Genomic DNA, 18,517 nt, shown 5'->3' on the forward strand with positions numbered 1-18,517 from the left:
AGTGCTGCTAAAAAAACTAAATACGATCACTGTGCCAAATGGTCTCCTCTTATTGTCTCTTCTTTCTTATGTGTTTTTATAACTATACGGGATGTCACAGAGGACTATCGTAGATTTCTGCACAAGCATGAGTCCAGTTCACTGTGCTTTAACATGTTAGGAGATGAGGATGAGGAAAGTGCTGTGTTTTCTACTCAAGTTATTGCAAAGTTTCCCTGACATAAAAATCCTCAAATGTACTGTTTGAACATTTATGTATGTTTATGAGAAGCAATGATGATTTTAGGAAAAAAAACATGTTCTTTCAAAATAATTTAATGCTGAGGTTGAGTTTACAGGGTTTTATCGAGGATAGCAATAGTAGTTCGTGTAATACCAGAAGACTCTGGAACACACTACTGACAGCACAGCCTGGGCTGCTTTGAGAAAACAAAAAAGCCTTCACACTTTTCGCCCAGAAAGCCTGCTCTCTCTCTGTGTGTGCAACTCTTGTGTCTCTGCCTGTGTATCGGTGTGTGTGCTGATTTTGGAGGGAGGTGTGGCATTTCCCAGGGAACTGCTGCTTAGAAACATGCCTCTAGCAGGAGACAATGTTCCAAACCAGCTAATAACCTATTTCAGTAAGGAATCACCACCTCTGTCATATCCACTCTGTGTTCCTTGAGGGGAATTAGTTGATTGCTGAATAAAAAGTGAAGCCACCAATTTACAATGGCTTTGGCACATCAGTATGACTTTTTTTTTCAAATCAGGACCAATAATGATGACAGGCAACACAAGCTCAAGCCTGTGTTAAGGCTGTAGTCGACTATGACTAGGATTCCTCAAGGATGGGCACACAGTTGGCAAGAAGCCGCTCAGGGGAGGTTGGGATTTGCTCTCTTGGTGACACAAAGACCTCTTGGGAACTTGAAGGCATTCGTTGCGGTTGGTGAGGGATGTGCTTCTGCTCCATCCGACACTGACACCTTCCGAACAGGGCAGAGGAGCCTGTAATGTGATAAGAGTTGCCCAAAGGTCTGTATGTAATCCCTAATTTTTCCCCTTCCGACGATCCAGGAACGTAGCCATGATGTAACAAACAGTTCTTTCCGGACCCTATGCAGACGACACAATCCAGAATCGTGAGGAAACACTAGGAAAAAGTCATGCAGGAATACGGGGATGAAAACAGGGGGGCGTGTCCAAAGTGCACTGGTGCACGGGGGAGGTGTGGCCGAGGCAAACAATCCAAAAGTAATCCAGAGAGGGAATCCAAAAACACAAGAATAAGTCCATAGCCAGGTGATCCATCCAACAAGGAATCAAAACATGAACCGGGTCGGAACCGGCGGACAGGGAACGGGAACAGAGATTAAAACCTTAACGGGACCAGGCACTTCCAGGTCCCGGACTAGACGGTGCAGAAACCAGATGCAGAGCCCGGATGAATGTCAGCACCTGGCTTTTAAGGTGGACTGGGAACAGGGGTCAGGTGCACAGAATTAAATCCAAAGTGAAAGAGCCGGAGCGCCCTTAAGGAGGAGGGACTACAATCGTGACACATGATCTGGTATACCAACAAATAATCAAATAAAATTATTCTAAATAATAAATAATGACTGAAAAAGAATGAAAGAATTCTGAAGAATTGAAGAATTAATAATACTGACAAAACTAATTCCATGGGTCTTTTTTCTTAGCAATGAACAAGCTACACATATGAGCTGAACCCTTACAAATCTAAACACTGTTGACATCTCCTGCCAGTCTATGGGCATAGCAAAGTTCACAATGGTCTAGGAAGGGGTGTTTGCTCTGAGCCCCCTGGTCAAACCCCAGTGGGAGCAGTGCAGAACTGCTCCCATCACAAAACTTTGGAGCAAACATCCCCTCAATTAGTGTGCCTTCATTAAAAAAAATCTTTCACAATGGTGAACTTTATTCCAGAGTCAGATTTGCCCATAAGAGCCTGAGAAGGACATGTGATCTCAATGCACTGCAAGAGATCTGATTGACCGGGAGCTGCCTTATACCCTTGTCACTCCCTTTCTGTCCAGCAGTCTCAAGAGTTTGTGAGACTCCCACTCATTACACCCCAGAGATATTCAACAGAGGCTCAAGGGCCCACTTTCAAAACATTAAGACAAATGAACATGTAGAAAGAGTGATAAAATGTATACCTTTATTTAAAATGTAAAATTTACATGATTTAAAAAACCTTTACTTGACTACCTTTGCTAGTGAACCTAGGAACCTAGGTTGCTGCCAAAGTTAACGAAAGTTAATAAGCATATATTGTGATTATAGTCACCATTACATGTAAAGCGCTTTGAAGGGAGTGCCCAGAAAAGCAATATATAAGTGTAAGGATTTTTTTCTCCGTTTACTGAACAATTTATGTTGGCTGTTAACAAGTTTCCAGGATTACAGATTACTCATTCCGGTCCGATCTGATCATTGATGTTTTGAAGTTAGAGAGGGAAATGTATGAGTGTTGCAAACAGACTCCAAATATACTCCTCTTTGAATAAGGGAGGTTCCTGTTGCTATGTCATACTAACCTATCTAACAATAACAAAAAAAAACAGCCTAAGAAATTTACAGCGCACACATGTTGTAAAATGTTTATATTACAAGACTCTCTTCAACCTAGTTAAAAGAACTTACAGATGCCCTTGAACAATGACATGTACCTGGAAATACTATATAGGCAGGTGTTCGCTCAACAGGAATTTATCAGACCCCACTATGACATTAAAGAATACAATTAGGGGAAAACATGTTTTCTTTAATTACTGAATGAAAGAGAAAACTCCTGTAGCCTGCTTTGAAATAAATCAAGCCGTCATGTTTTAAATAAAAGCCCCCTGAGAATGTTCTACCTCTAAAGCACCATGTCAGATTCCCTGAGGGAGTGCAGAGCTATGGCTTTTGCCTGTCCTGCAATTAAAGATGTGAGCAGGATTGGACTGCTCTATGGAGCAGTCCAATCCTACTCACAGCTTAAATTGCAGGACAGGCGATGCTGGGCTTCCTCCATTTGTCATCCACTCTCACATACTCATTTACTCACCAAAGACACGTACTAAAATAAATCTTCTGGGCCTTCTCATCCATTATATGTAATGTGCATTTAAGAAGTAATACATCTGTATTATTAACTTAATAAACATTATGAACTATGGTAGAGCAATTAAAATAACTGAGAATCCTTTTGGGAAAATACCTAGAGGCACTTCAGCTGTACGACACTTGATGCTTTGAAAATAAACAAAATATATTTATTGTAATTTTAAATTAAGTATTCTGGATCTGAGAAAAAAATTGTGAAAAACTGAAATATTACTTTAGGAATTGGATAGCTATGGACTAAAGTGGGACCTTACACTATGTTATGCATATAGAATTCAGCTCAAATGTACAGTATATGTATTTCTAACAACTGATTAAATACAATTGTAAGTCGACATTGTTTTAATTCTATTGCACTGAAATACATTCTAGTTTTTTTTCATACTTATTATGTTGAATGTGACTAGAATAATAAACATAATTTGTGTGCATTTGACACCACATACCACAAATTCTGCCAAAGAGGAGCCCACTGTGTGTTACATTTTAAACCAAGAATACTGACTGTAAAATAAGCCCCACTTGCATCAGGTAAAATGTGCATTGTAAAACAAAGGTATTATTCAGCAAATGACATGACAAAAAGCCACGGTACAAAATCTAATTGGAGGATAACTTACATAGGTTGGACCATAGAAGAAAGTACAGGAAAACAAATTTGTTAGAATCTGCTTGCCATATATTGTCAAATAAGGGTTAATAAAGAGAGTAGCATGGTGCCATAGTGGTAAACACTGCTGCCTCAAAGTTCCAGGGATCTGGTTTTGATCCAGAATGTGCTCCTTTTATGTGGAATGTACAAATTCTCAAAAAACTTTCTCTTGCTGCTCTTCCAAAGACTTGTGGACTGTCTCAGTATTGTCTGTGTGTGCCCTGCAAATGTCTGGTATCCTGTTAATGGTTTAACATGTGCCTTGTACCTGTTGCCTGCCAGGACAAATTTCAGGTTGCTGCAAGCCGAATCAGGGAGTAAGTGGCTTTCTGATAATGGGTGGATGAATTCTGATAAAAAGGAAAACCTAGAAGAAGCATATTGGTCACGTGATCAGTATGTAGTTGGTCAGATACAGGGTATTAACACATTTCAGGCCACCCATAAGAACAGCATGCATCTTCATAAGGGAGGGGATTCAGTTAGTTCCTGAATTTGTGTCTTTTGGCTTTTGGTCCAAACTGAGCTGTCAATTAACCTAATTATTTTGTACGTTCAAGATATATTGTATAGGATTCTTCTTAAGGTCAACTCGTATAGCTGGTTACACAAAACATTCACATAATTAAATCTACAGTTACCCAGAAATCACCCCAGAGCCTCTTTAGAAATAAAATGACATAGTTAATTTAAAAATTAGAACACACGTGTAAATAACAATAAAGATGCAGCAAAAACCAGAAGACACTAAGCTCTCCAGAATTTGAGTTTGAGATCCTGATTTGAAGAGAAGATCTATTAAAAACATTCATAGACAGTCCTCAAATAATGCTACTGAAATGGTGCATCATGTAAAATGTTTTCCATACGATCAGAAAAACTTATTTGTAGCGTTTCAATTATTTGCAGTGATCATGTATTTAATTAAGACACAGCAATATAAGCAGACATCTCAACAAGAAGAGCACACACTCGTCACATTGTTCTTCTCACAAGCTAAGGGAAACCAAGTTTAGTAACTATTGTCTCTTGTTTAATTTAATGTGTCCTAGTGCTTTTTTCTGAGGAAATACCAAAGGTATATCTGACAATTCCACTATAAACATAAAACATTAAAACAAAAATTCCTTCTGTTTGGTTTTCGTCATGCCTGAGCCTTTTTGACATGAAGGGCATTCAAACCACTAATGTGTTTAAATCTCTGTAGGAAACAATGGAGTGTTAAGAACCCAAGTGTTTTCAATATAGAACCCAAAGAGAATGTGTCAAAGAATGTGTGAATGGTTACTGATTATTGCTGATACTAAGAAAAAATTAAATAAAAATAGTTCTGGGAAAGCCACTGGGTGTGTATGTGCCACTAAGTACACTTGGTACAAATTTCTGCACTGGAAAAAAAAGCTTTGAAAGTCATTCTGGATTTGTAGCGTAATGGCAGAACAGAAAAAGAAGGCATAAAGAATGAAATGTACAATATACTACATGGCTAGGAAGAGTCTATTAATGCTCTCCTAAACCCAGACATTCTTTGTACAGCTTGTGTGTATATTTATTCCTAGACTGAGCAAATGTTTGGGCATACAAGCCTGAATTATCAGATGGCTTTTGTCAATACAGTTTAAGACTGTTGTATTATTTCCATTCAATAGAAATAAATTAAGAAAGGAAGTAAACAAAAGGAACTGTGAGGAGCGCTTGAAGTGTAATTTTGCTGTCAAATTGTGCCCTCGGTATCCAATTCATATCCAATTCCTGCCTACAGCTGCAGCAGTGTGGAAAGTAAGGCATTTTTCTCCTCCATTTGCAGATTGCTGACACTCTGAATTCTTCAGCAGGTGACCTATCACTCCACTGCAATGATGGCATGACCTCTGCAGATGGGTGGGACTTTTTCAAAAGGGTGTGTGCAGTCCAACACAGTCAGATAAGGCCACCAGCCAGAACTATCCTTCATTACTGATAGGGAAGGACGCCCACAGCCCATAGCTCTTCCTAAAACTAATGGCAAGGAAGCATAGGCAAAAAAAATACAAAACATTTAAATAATACATGAAAGGAACTGAAATGGTCTTATTTAGCTTCTCATATACCGAGCATTATTTCATTCTAAGTGAAAAGCTGCTACACATACTCCAAAAAGCTTTGTGATCGGATTTAAGAATATGAATTGGTGGCTGAACTCAGACTGAAACCCAGAAAGTCACTACAACCCAGTACATAATAAGAGATTAATTGTTATCTATCGTCTATTTTTTACAGAAGTGTAAATGCACATAGTTCGTGGCTTTTGAGAGTCTCTGCAACCTCCTTACATCAATCGACCCCTGTTGCTCACAGCACTGAGCCCAAAGCTCCCACAATCAGCCAGGCATCATGACTGCGGGACTCAGGCCAGCACTGGCACACAGAAGAAAATGCCGAAAATCAGGAACTGCTGCGGTTATGAGCCACAATGATCCTACACTGTGCCAAGTGTCCCAGACAGTTCTCTAGGCAGAAAGCCATGGTGTCTTGCCTGTGTTACAGGTCAGTGTCAGCTAGCATCACAGCACTCTTGTTCAACTGACAATAAACATAAGAACAAATGTTCTTGTTGGTCATAAACGTTTGGCCCATCTAGCTATTGTGGTTGTTAGTAAGTAATTGATCTGAGGATCTAAAGTGTTTCTAGAAAGATACTGGTTTCTACAACATGGCTGGATAGCTTGTTCCATACTTCCTCAACCCTTTGTGTTACAAGATATGATGAAAACCAAGGGTCAGAGACATCTGGGGTTTTCTTCTCCCCAATTAAAGAAGATAGAAACTGACAAAAACTGTGATGACAAAATTAAGGTCCTTTTACAGCCATCTTAAGGATCTAATGAGAAGACACTCCTATTCTATACAGGAGGTAGATTGTGTTCCAGATACTGCATTGTTTGACAAAGGAAAGAGACACTAGGACTCCTTGGCATGTACTGCGCACAGGCAGGAGAATTATGAGACAGCACCCAATGCGGAGTTGTGAACATTAGCTCTGTTCTTTTTTGAAAACAGCTTTATTTATTACGCTCCCTGTTCAGAGCAAATCGATGTTGGCAGAGGGATAAATCCATTTCGGTGCCTGCCAGATTGATTCAGTTTAATGCAATACAGGAACTAAGATCAGCTGAAATTTAAACAGTTCACACAAAGCACTTACAGAGTAACACATTAGTCTTAAGGCAATCTTTGTATGACGCAGCTTTCCGGTAACATTGCTCTGACGTTCAAGTTGATGGGCTTGATCATATGATCAGTATATGGTATTTTCCAAGAAACTGTGTATTTGTGGAGAGAAAGAAACCAATTTCATTTAAGGACTGCTCCTAGTAGCTGCTTCAAAGTTATGTTTTCATAAGATTCCCTCCTTGCATTTCCTTGGATAAACCAGGGAATATTTCCATTTGATCAAAGTAATCTTTGTCTGGAAACAAGCATCTTCTTTTATCATCAGTGCAAACTGCCAGCAAACAGCAGGTAGGAGTCTCTGGGCCAATATCAGGTTCAATAAGAACACAATTTACAAGCTTTTGAGCACTAAAAAAAAAAAATAACTAGGGAATACTTTGATCCAGACTAGGCATATTTCTACAGGATTTATGAAGGTAATATAAGAAGATTTAAAGGAATGATTTAAAGTAACCTTGACTGACCCCACCTTTTAAAACAATAATAAAAATTGGCTCCTTTATTTTCTTAAGGGAATAATAATATACTCTTGACTTTTAAAAACTTAAAGAAAAAGCTCTGTGTGTAAATTAGTTTAAACTGACTAATGCAAAGTCAGGGGATTTAAACCTTCTTTATAACATCTCAAGCAAATCTTTGTCACCTTGATCAGGCACCTGGATCCATTTTCAAATTCTCAATAAGTTGCAATTGTTGCTCACTGGATTACTCAAGGGGCTGCATGGTGGCACAGTGCTTAGTGCTTAGTATAGTAACCCAGCCCTTGGGCCATTGTTTCAATTCTGGACCTCAGATATTATCTGCATGGTGTTCGTACGCTCTCCCAGTGTTTGTGTGGGTTTTTGCCAGGTACTCTGGTTTCCTCCCACAGCCAAAAGACATACTGACAGGTTAACTGGCTACTGGGAAAATTAGCTCAGGTATGAATGTGTGCAGGTCTACAGTATGTCTGTGTGTCCTGAGATAGACTGGCACCCTGTTAAGGTTGTATCCCGCCTTGCGCCCGTTGTTTGCAAAGATCAGCTCTGGTTCCCCCGCGACCCTGAACTGGATGAAATGGTTAGAAAATGGATGGCTGAATAAATCACATTGTGGTTCTTTACAAAGTCAATTAGGTTTTAACCCTCCAGTGCACAGCTACTGAAAGAGGCAGATAGAGGTTGGAAGAGGGAACCTACTGTACTTGAACTACTTTTTATACCATAGCACCGTACTGCAAGCTCTTTGATTCAGAAGCAGGTGCTTATCGTTGTTGACTCCAATTGCCTTACCATGGACTTTTCCCATCTCATTGCTGACTAAATCCCAGCCTAACTGATGTTAAGCAGGTCAGACATAAGAAGGCAGAGTTGATTACAGAGAGAAATACTTTGTGTGACAGAATACCAGGACAACCCTTAGCCTATCACCCATGTCCCACAAGTTATAATCTAACCCACTTTTTTACTCTGTACTCTGGGATTGTTTTAAGAAATATTACCACACTGGAATAGTGCAGTACAACAGCACAAGTGAAAAAAGCATATATTGTTACAGTTTTTCTTAAAATACTGAGGTTGGATAGTGTTACTGTTGGGAGTTTGAATTTGTTATAATGTATTCTCCAACTGCACAATCTACTGATATCTGTTCTAATTATCACTCTTTGCCAGGAAAAAAAAAACAGTTATTGTAAATGTAATTATTTTTCTTAGTGGCAATATTACAAAAAAAATTAGTGCACAACAACAGTTCCAAAATATTATTTTTCTCTTTCTTTTAAAAGTTCATCTTTCACAAAGACAACTAGACCACTGGAGCTGTGAGACGTTATAATATCCATACTGTGCGTCATGATGCACAATATTCTGTGATGCATAAAGCTAAACCTCTGGAAGTGATTTACATTAACTGTTTCAGAGAGAAATAATCAAACATTCTTATAGTGACAAAAATTAGTTTTGTCATAAATAAAGAAAATAAGATTCGCAAGAAGAATAAGTTCCTTCTCAAGGAATCCACAGAAAAAACTGCACTAATTAGAGAAAGCAAGGACTTAATAGCTGATAGTATGCACACTGTACGACTGCACTTTGAAACACGAAGAGATGAATATGACTTCTTTGTTTACTGTACAGTATTCAATGGTACATTTATGATTTCTCATTGTACCTTTGTGGACTGCATAGAAACAGAACAGCAAATAAAAAAACATCTGTCCTTAATCGATGATGAAATCAAATGAAAGATAAGACACCTCATATGAGCAAGCAAGCATCAGTGGATGCTGTGGATGACTGACAGTCTGGAATGCTGTGATATCTGCAATGATGGACAGTGCTGATAGAATCCAGCCCTGTTTGTCTGAAGCCCAACACACACACACAACTACAGACTGGCAAAAACAAGCTTCCACTCACAGCTTTCAAGGCACCACGCTGCGGAATCAACTCCTAGCTCAGTGTGAAGGGTGCAGCTCTGCTCTGCCCCTGCCAGGATTCAATCACAGATGCTTATGGGGCTCAGAGTCATAGACTGAGCGCAAACTCTGACACACCAAAAGACCAAGGGTTTTGATGTCACTTCTGTAAAGTCTGTGCCTCTGTGCCCTGTTTCATTTGCATTAATCTGACCTGGTGTTTCCTGCAACTAGTTGGTTTTAAATTTTTATTCGGAACAATTTAATAACTGAGAGGTAGGTTTTTAAAAGAAATATTGAAACAGCATTAAAAAAGGGAAAAATAAAAAAAATGGTACAGTAATCCAGAGGCAGTGCAATTATTAAAAAAAACTGTTGCAGGAGGATGTCATTCGATCCTTGTTTGTGGCCAGTTATTGCTCTGTGCAGTACACAGTCCTCTGGTGTATTCACTCCTGCCCTAGGACAGCTCATGCACCTGCCAGATATCAAACACATCCTTCCAGGCAAAATAATGCTTACACATTAACACAATACTTTTGTCAAAAATTTGACTTTTTTCCTTACAGACTGTTTAAGGCATGTTACAGCTTGCCAAAACAATTAATCGAATTTTGTTCACTCCATTCAGTCAGGACTGAGCTACATGACTGTTTGAATAACTTAGTTTAATGGCCTAAAGTGAATTCTGACGTGCTGAATGACCTGTTCCTGTTTTGGAATATTATTATGCAATAAAGTTCAGATTTCTCAAACAGCACTGCTACAAATCCACAAAGACTTGGTTTTCATGTTGCCTCGGCTCCCAAAAACTTAACAGAACTGACCTTTGGCCGCTGGACATGATCAACTGTTTTTTTTTCCAGGTTGTGAGCACAGTCAATGATTTCAAAATACAATCTGTTCATTGTGCAGCACCAATTACACATGCAGGACTGCATGCCTCTCTGATTTTATTCCTGGAAAATGCTAACTTTAAAATTCTACTGGCAAAGCACTTTATTGGTTCAGCTAAAAAGATAAGAGATTAAAACCTTCAGGCCTGGAGTCTGACCTCCTGGCCTTAAAACCCTGTCTGGCAATGAAAAGGTCAGATTCCTTAAGTTGACACAATGTCTCATCTTGAACACAATGAAAGCATTTGCTCACAACAAAATACATAGTATTTTACGTTGAGTGGTTAAATTTACACAAAAATAAATATCCAACATATTTTACCCCTGGTTCTATTTTTATGATTTGGAGTGTCTGGGTACTTCAGCATTACATAGAATAGAAAGTTGAGGGGGGGAACCTCAATATGCCTTGAATTCTTTCAGACATAGACAGAGCTACTCCAATAAACCCTTCCTAGGCACCTAACTAATACACATAAAAAACATTATCTGCAGAGGATTTTAATGTTTGGAAGCAGGTTTTATATAATTTAGCAGACATAAGATATATAAGGAAGCCACATGGGGCGGTGCGGTGGCTATGTGGCTAAGGATCTGCGCCTGTGGCTGGAAGGTTACAAGTTTGTATCCCGCGGCCGGCAGAGGAATCCCACTCCGTTGGGCCCCTGAGCAAGGCCCTTAACTCCAGCTGCTCCAGGGGTGCTGTGTAAATGGCTGACCCTGCGCTCTGACCCCAAGCTTCTCTCCCTGTCTGTGTGTCTCATGGAGAGCAAGTTGGGGTATGCAAAAAGACAAATTCCTAATACAAGAAATTGTATATGGCCAATAAAGTGATCTTATCTTATCTTACATAGAGGAAAAAGTCATTCTGTCATTTGTTTTTCTTACAAATAAATCCTCCACAGTATAGGTCTTTTTGGAGAATGCTGAAGGACAACATGGCTGCCTTTTGCCTACAACACACAATGATTTGAGTCAGCTACTTGGGTATAATTGCAAGCTGTTGATCTGCCCCTTGAATAAATCACCATGAGTTTTTAAAGGCCCTATTTACAGGAAAGTTCAGGGTTACAGAAAAGTTAGGATTAGGGTTGTGTTAGAGGAGTATTGGTACACTAGGAGAATAAAGATACCTGGAGTTTTTCAGTGGCCAAATTGAGAAATGATTCGTTTGTGAAGATCACTCTCATCCCAAACGACAAATTTCATTAGTAACTATTTATGTACCATTTCAGAAGTAGAAAGGAGTGTTACCACCTTAGAAATTGAAGCTAAGAAAGACACCATCAGTACTGGGGCAGGAGATCTCTAAGGAAAACAAGGTTGTTGCTGTAAGTATTGTTGATAAACCTGTAAGTCACACTGTTCCTTGTTCACCAAAGTTTTAAAAACTCCTGTATTGTGAATGGAGACACTGTGTGTCCTTCCGCTGACTCCTTATACTCGTGTCCTGACAATTTGGTCATTAAATGATCTCATGGCATTACTCATAAGACGTGTCAAAAGCTACATTTCACTCTGGGCTTGCAAAATCTGGCGTATGCTCTTAATTCAGTTTGTGAAACAAATTCTTACTTCTCCTCCTGACCTGCTGTATATCGGGGCTACTGGCACAGAATGTCTGTTGTGGGGAGCTGCACAGGGTAGGTGAGGTTGTACGTCAGTTGTGGGCCCCATTCTGAAAGTGGAGCGCTTTGGGATTATTTTTAATTTTTAAAACGAAATGGTTAACATTGCAGACTCCACTTCTCTTTCTGTGATGCACAGCTCTCTCACCCTTCATTTGGCTTGTACACAGGCCACAGCAACCAAGTTGTGTGCCTTCTAATTAGCTGCAGAAAGTAACCCACAAAGGATATTTCAGCTGGCCAGAGCTTCTGAACTTGAAAAAACCCCATCAAAATACACTTCATTAACAAAATACAGGCCTTATAATACTCAGCCTCATTAACAATGTCAGTTTAGAATTATCTGTAAACATTTCATATTTACATTCAGCTTCAAAAGATTACAAAGAACTATTCTTAAAATTCTAGTTTAAGATGTGGCTTAAGATGCTACTCATCTCTGTTAGAATATGGACTGCGATGTCAGCTTAGGTTAAGGTAAGTCTTAAATGGGTCCATAGTGCCAGAATCACACATTTCACTCAGACCCACCAGAAGAACTAATAAGAGTATTTTCAAAGCAAGTTTCCTCTGTAGTTTTCCAGCACACAATTTGCTCAGTATTTACAAAAAAAATCCAGATAAACTTCAGCCACTTTTACAGAACTATGTTTAAGTAAACATTTTCTTTGCCTGCATTGTTAGTTGCTAGATTTGTTTAAACTTTTTTAAATGACACTTTATGGATTAAAAACCATGAGAGATGAATAGAAAAACCGCAAGAGATTTTTGCTTTGTAGCAAAGTGCTTCAACAGTCACCAAACAGTACTTTAAATCCCAGGAAACAGAAAACCCCTTTCCAAAGGCCTCTCAATTTGTGAAAGATCTTGTTTTTCAAGATATCAGCTGGGAGCATTTAGGGTTCCTGTTCTGAACTTGAGGAGGGGAGTTTAATGAGCCCAACTAGTGCTCTGGCCAGCCTACTCCGGAATACTTGCTGTTTGCACTGCAGCATTACCAGAATGGCTTAGCTGTCATCACCCATAACTTCACACTCATTAAAAAAGCATGTCGGATAAAAGCAGGAAAGTAGTAAAAAATCAATATGAAGAGAGCACGTGGGTGTTATAAAGAGTTATATGTTTCGTAATTTTGAATACTGAAAGGTAGAAATGATTGTAGCTACCGTGCCTTCAGGCCAAGACCCATGGGACACTGATCTTTAAAAAACATGGTGTGAGCTGAGTCTCTAGTGGTGAGAGTTTGGAATAAAGGTACCCCTCATGTCACTCTCAGGAAGGTTTGTAAATAGGGGGCACCCCCTATGGTCCTGCTGTTGGTATTTGGAGTCCCAGAGGGTTAGCAATTAGTTTTAAAATTCCACACTAAGTCTAGAGATAAGGAACAATGCCAGTTTTTGTGCCTGAGGACAAAGCGCTTCTGAATGCTTTGGAACCACACAGGCTGTTTCATTGCACCAAGATGCATCATTTCAGAATTGGTTCCATTTTAAATACTTAAATTAGAAATTGGTCATACCTACAGATGTGCTCACTGGAGGATCTCCTAAATTCTGAAAAAGAGTAATTCGTATTTCATAATTTGTGGGTTAGAAGGTTATAAAATGCTGACAACCTTTGATAGTGCATAGACGGTTTGTGATGCGAAGAGGAGCACTAGCTTCTTTCACTCTAGAATATAGCTATATAATGAGTAAAAAATGACCCTGATGACTGGTTTCTTGTTTCGCTCTTTAAATTAAATGTTTATCATCTAAATACCATGATATCCTTAATTAAGCTGATGTGAACTATTCATTCTCTGTTAGTTTGTTATATTTTACATTAAATGGGATCTTGTATTACTATCCAGATTTTGCATATGTGGAGTCAAAAGTGATCCATATGTGTTTTTTATGAAATTCAGTGCATCTCACTGGTCATTTACATTTTTCTTATGCCAAAAATGAAACTGTGTCAGTTCTGTCCTACTGCAAACAACTGCGACGTTCGTATACGTTCGTATCTGCAAAGAATTTATTTCAGTGTTTCAGTGTTTAGTCTGACATTAATACTGATGTTAATAAGGACACACTGACCAGACACTACAGTACATTAATTTGACCTCAGCCGCTTTTACCGAAAGATTATCTTTGCTGACTGCCCTATCTTTCTTATACCCAAAGAAGGCTCCACAGCTGAAACGTTGTGTTTCCTTTCTTCTCTTTTCAGCATGGAATATACCTTTACTTCATCCTTTGCAGCCTACGCATGCTGACGATGCTACCCACCTGATATATAACATTCCTATAATCACAACTATGAATGTCCACTGTGGGCTTTTTTTCCATGATTATGTATTCTGGCATTGAAGCATATTTTATGTCATGCCGAAGTGTCATAATCACTGAAAAAAGATAGAGAACACAACGTTTCGGCCGTGGAGCCTTCTTCAGGTGTGAGAGAGACAAGGCAGTAGGCAAAGGTAAAGTAGTGGGAGAACAAAGAACAAGAACAAAGCTCATTTCACCCCAAACACACTAAAAACTCTCTCCCTTTTTCACAGTTCCTTAGGCTACGACGATTGTGCAGCGACGACATCGACTTCGAGAACCAAGCCCTCAAAATGTACTCCTTTTTCATCAACGGAGGATACCCCAGCAGTGTGATTGACAGGGCCCTTGCCCGAGCCAAAACACCCCTTGGACCATCAACCCGATCAGGAACTCCCACTGTAACAACCGCATTCCTTTGGTGCTTCCTTACCACCCTAACACACTTCCTATCCTCAGGACTGTTAACCACAACTTTTCCATCCTACAGGATGATCCCTCCATTGGGGCCCTCTTTTCTGATCGCCCTATCATCTCATATCGCCGACCACCTAATCTGCGTAACCTCCTTGTTCACAGCTCCCTTGCCGCCCTCAACAACCATCCACACCAGGCACTTTCCCTTGCAACAGAGCTCGCTATATCACCTGCAAGTACACATCCACCACTACACTCAGGACAATTCCAGATCACCCAGACAGCATCTTGTACCTCCAGCAACCTTATTTACTGTATCTCTTGCAGTAAATGCCCAGCCATCTACATTGAGGAAAAAGGAAGGAGACTCGGAGACTGCTTCAGAGAACACGTCAGGGCTGTGAAGATTAAAGATCTCTCCAAGCCCATTGTTTCTCATTTCACCTCTGATGGCCACGATCACTCTAATCTCTCCGTCTGTGTTCTCAAAGACGGTTTTCCGAACTCATACATCAGAAAGACTACCGAAACCAAAATTATTCTGCAGCTAGGATCACACATTCTCCCTTCTCTTAACGACAGACTACTGTTCTTTAAAATTTTCTCCATTGATTGGAAGTTTCTTTTCACACCTCTCTACACCCATTCTGACTTCACTCCTCTTGATTGGCCTCTCTTTCTGTCCCCTGCTCCCGCCTCTCACTCCTCGTCCCTCCCAACCTTTGTTCTTCCACTACTTTACGTTTGCCTACTGCCTTGTCTCTCTCACACCTGAAGAAGGCTTCACGGCCGAAACGTTGTGTCTCTCTTTTTTTCAGCATGGAATAAACCTATTACTTGTTCCTTTGCAGCCTACGCATGCTGACGCAGCTACCCACCTGAACTACTGAAAAAAGATGTTTTAAAACCAACGATTAGCAGTTAGCAACTTGTGCTCACAATCTTTTTCATTGCAAACGGTTGAGTATTATGGAACCAAGGAAGTGAATTTTGAAAACAGGATGTTTTCATGTGAACATACTTGAGGAATGTTAATCGCACTGCACTTGGAGATTGAAAACTCCAGCAAATTATGTATAGCAGCAAAAGCCGGATAGAAACAAAGTTAATGCATCAAAGAAGCACTTCACACAGTTCTTAAACTGCTTAAAGCCCCACATTTGAACAACTCGGACCTTATTAAAAAAATAATTAAGTCCATACTCAACTAGCCTCTGGAGTATGTTACTTCTCCCTGCACAGGATGCAGTCCATCCCCAAATACTGCCACCTACCTGTACAGCTGGATGGACTGGCTCAAGGTACCTTGCTCAAGAGTGTAATGGCCGTCTCCATAGGGGCACACAAAGCCACAGCCTTTCAGTTATTAAAGAACCCTAACCACTGCTGTACCCTGGCCTCTTGGATCTTACTAAAGCCCCACGAAACATAAAACCCTCAGTTGGTAGTCATTCAGAAAACTCTATAAATCAAATCAAGCACATCAACATAACTAATATGGAGACCAGTCTGATAACAGCATATCAATTGACAGCAAATTATAAAACAAAGCATTTTAATGAGGAGCATTACAGATATTTTAAAGCAACTACAAGGATAACAAAAAATAACAAAAAAACTTCATATGCAGTGGCTATACATCATTATTCCTCAAAAAACATAGCCTAAATAAACTGAGAGCATGCCAAACCCAGAATGCAGTGCTAAGATTTCACAGGTGTCAGAGTGGTTCTATCAATGCCAGGTAAACCCCTTTCCCAAAGTACCTGCTCTTACTGCTAAGATAGACGTTTCCCTTTCAGAGTGTCGGAATGCTAATGCAACTTCAGAAGGGAGGCAGAGACTCTCTGACAGGGGGCTACATCTGGTGTTTCAGACACTGGCGTTGCAGTGAACCTGCAGCTGGGATACGTTTCATCTCAGCTCCTTGACAGAGCTCTGGAAGAGATTCAGCTCTGCTTTAGTATTCTCACATACCATGCTATTAAAACCATGAAATCATTTCTAAAGGAGACTATTCTCAGGCTACTGGTTGGCCTTAGAGGGATGCTGCTACTATGCGCAGATAAAAATGAATTAGTTAAATTCTTCCTTTCCACACAAAACACATTGGTGCATCTTATATTAGTGAATATATGAACATATTCATAAAACATGCCACTTTTAAATATGCCTTGTCTTACTCAGAATTCTAAACAAACTGCTATGCTACATTTTTATGCTAACTTTTTAAGGCGTCTACAGTAGGTCTCTATGGATAACATAATATTAAACATAACAATAACATTAGAGGAATTACAGCAGATCATTCCTCAGACTGGAATGGCTTTAACTGCTCTGGCTTTACGTTCAGTGTTTAAAGCTTTCTTCTCCCGCGGGTCTTTATTTGTATATTGTTTATATCTGTTTAAAAAGATAAGAATGATATTTAATAATCAGTTATGAGCATATAAAGGTTTACTTGCATCCAATCTCAGTTTATTCAATGGTTCACACAATGTTTAAGTGTTTTCTTTTGATAATACACATTCTGTGGAACAGAGTAGAGAGACAGTGCTTATCAGGTTAATAATTTATTGATCAATGCTGATTAAGGGTTTTGTTCCCATTGATTCTATTTTTTAACCACTTCATCATGTTATGACGCAGCGGGCAGATTGGAAATTGGAAATAGCCATTTCTGCTGGACAGGCTGAGGAATCCAAGTACTTGATCCTAGTGAAGGCACGAGAAGTTACTGTATGAGAGTTGGTGGAGACAGCTAAACAGGAGAGGCACTGTGAAGGCGGGCAGAGAGTGCAGAGCAGGATATGCCCTGGAGGATGGGCAGTCCGAGACAGAAGGCTTGTCACGAACCGCATTCCTACGAGCATCTCTCACCGCCAACACCCGCATACTAATTAATCAATTGTCATTCCTCATGCTCTTCCCTATTTATACCCTCTATCTCCATTCAGTCCCCACTCACTATTGAGAATAACCGTTTTCTCTTGTGCGCGTAAACTACTCTCGACCTGATTTCTGGCTACCCGACCTTGTTTTCCTCATGTTTCGACTTCGTCTCGTCTCACATTTTGAATTTGGATACTCTCGACCTGACCCTTGTGATACCCAGCCTAGCTTTTCTACCTTGACTATGACTTTTGCCTTTTGCCTTTGGGATTTGGACGTGAATAACTAGCTACCTACAGTCTCAGTGCCGCAACCAGGTGCTCCTAACGCCATCCTTGACAAGGCTAGGCCAACTAGCAGGGCAGAGCAGGACAGGGAAGCTGTTCCACCAAGCAAGGCTGAAAAACTCGGGTTCAGTACAATACTGCTGGACTGGTGCAGTGCTGAGCTGAAGTGGTGATGGATTAAAGACGGGAAGCTTGCTGATAGAGTGGTTCAGGAACCAGACACTCAGGCTTTCAGGCAGGTTATCCTTTTCTGAGCGGAATGGCTGTGCTGCAAGCACTTCCCTAACACAAGAAAGCTCAATGACAGAGCACAGGACTATAGATAGGCCATTATTAAATATCCTGCACTAAACAGGATGATTACGCATTAAGTGAGGGCAGGTGGCTGGGACAAGGGGCCAGAACTTGTCCTCGTGACCTCAGGAGGCATTCAGCTCCTCGTGCGAACACAGATGGTTTTCATGGAGACCGAGGGCTGCAAGCTCTGGCTCACCTGGCCATAACACATCCAATACAGGGTCGCGGGGCCTCTCCTGGAAAGCAACGGGAGCATGGCAGGGTACACCCTGAAGGGATGCCAAACCACTGCACTGCACACACAGGCACAAACACATTCACAGCAGGACCAATTTTCCTAGAAGCCAATTACCCTGCCAGCATGTCTTTGGACTCTGAGAGGAAACTGGAGCACATCTATGTGAACATGGG

At 40.2% G+C, this 18,517-nt stretch overlaps 1 protein-coding gene across 1 annotated transcript in view; it reads right to left on the reverse strand.

Moving 5' to 3' along the window:
• Positions 1 to 18,517, reverse strand: part of LOC148832828 (nuclear receptor-binding protein 2-like) — a 94,996-nt gene that overhangs the window by 58,784 nt on the left and 17,695 nt on the right. The gene's annotated exons all lie outside the window — the stretch shown is intronic.

This window comes from Atractosteus spatula, chromosome 6 (genome assembly GCF_055471065.1).
Source record: "Atractosteus spatula isolate fAtrSpa1 chromosome 6, fAtrSpa1.hap1, whole genome shotgun sequence".
NCBI lineage: Eukaryota > Metazoa > Chordata > Actinopteri > Semionotiformes > Lepisosteidae > Atractosteus > Atractosteus spatula.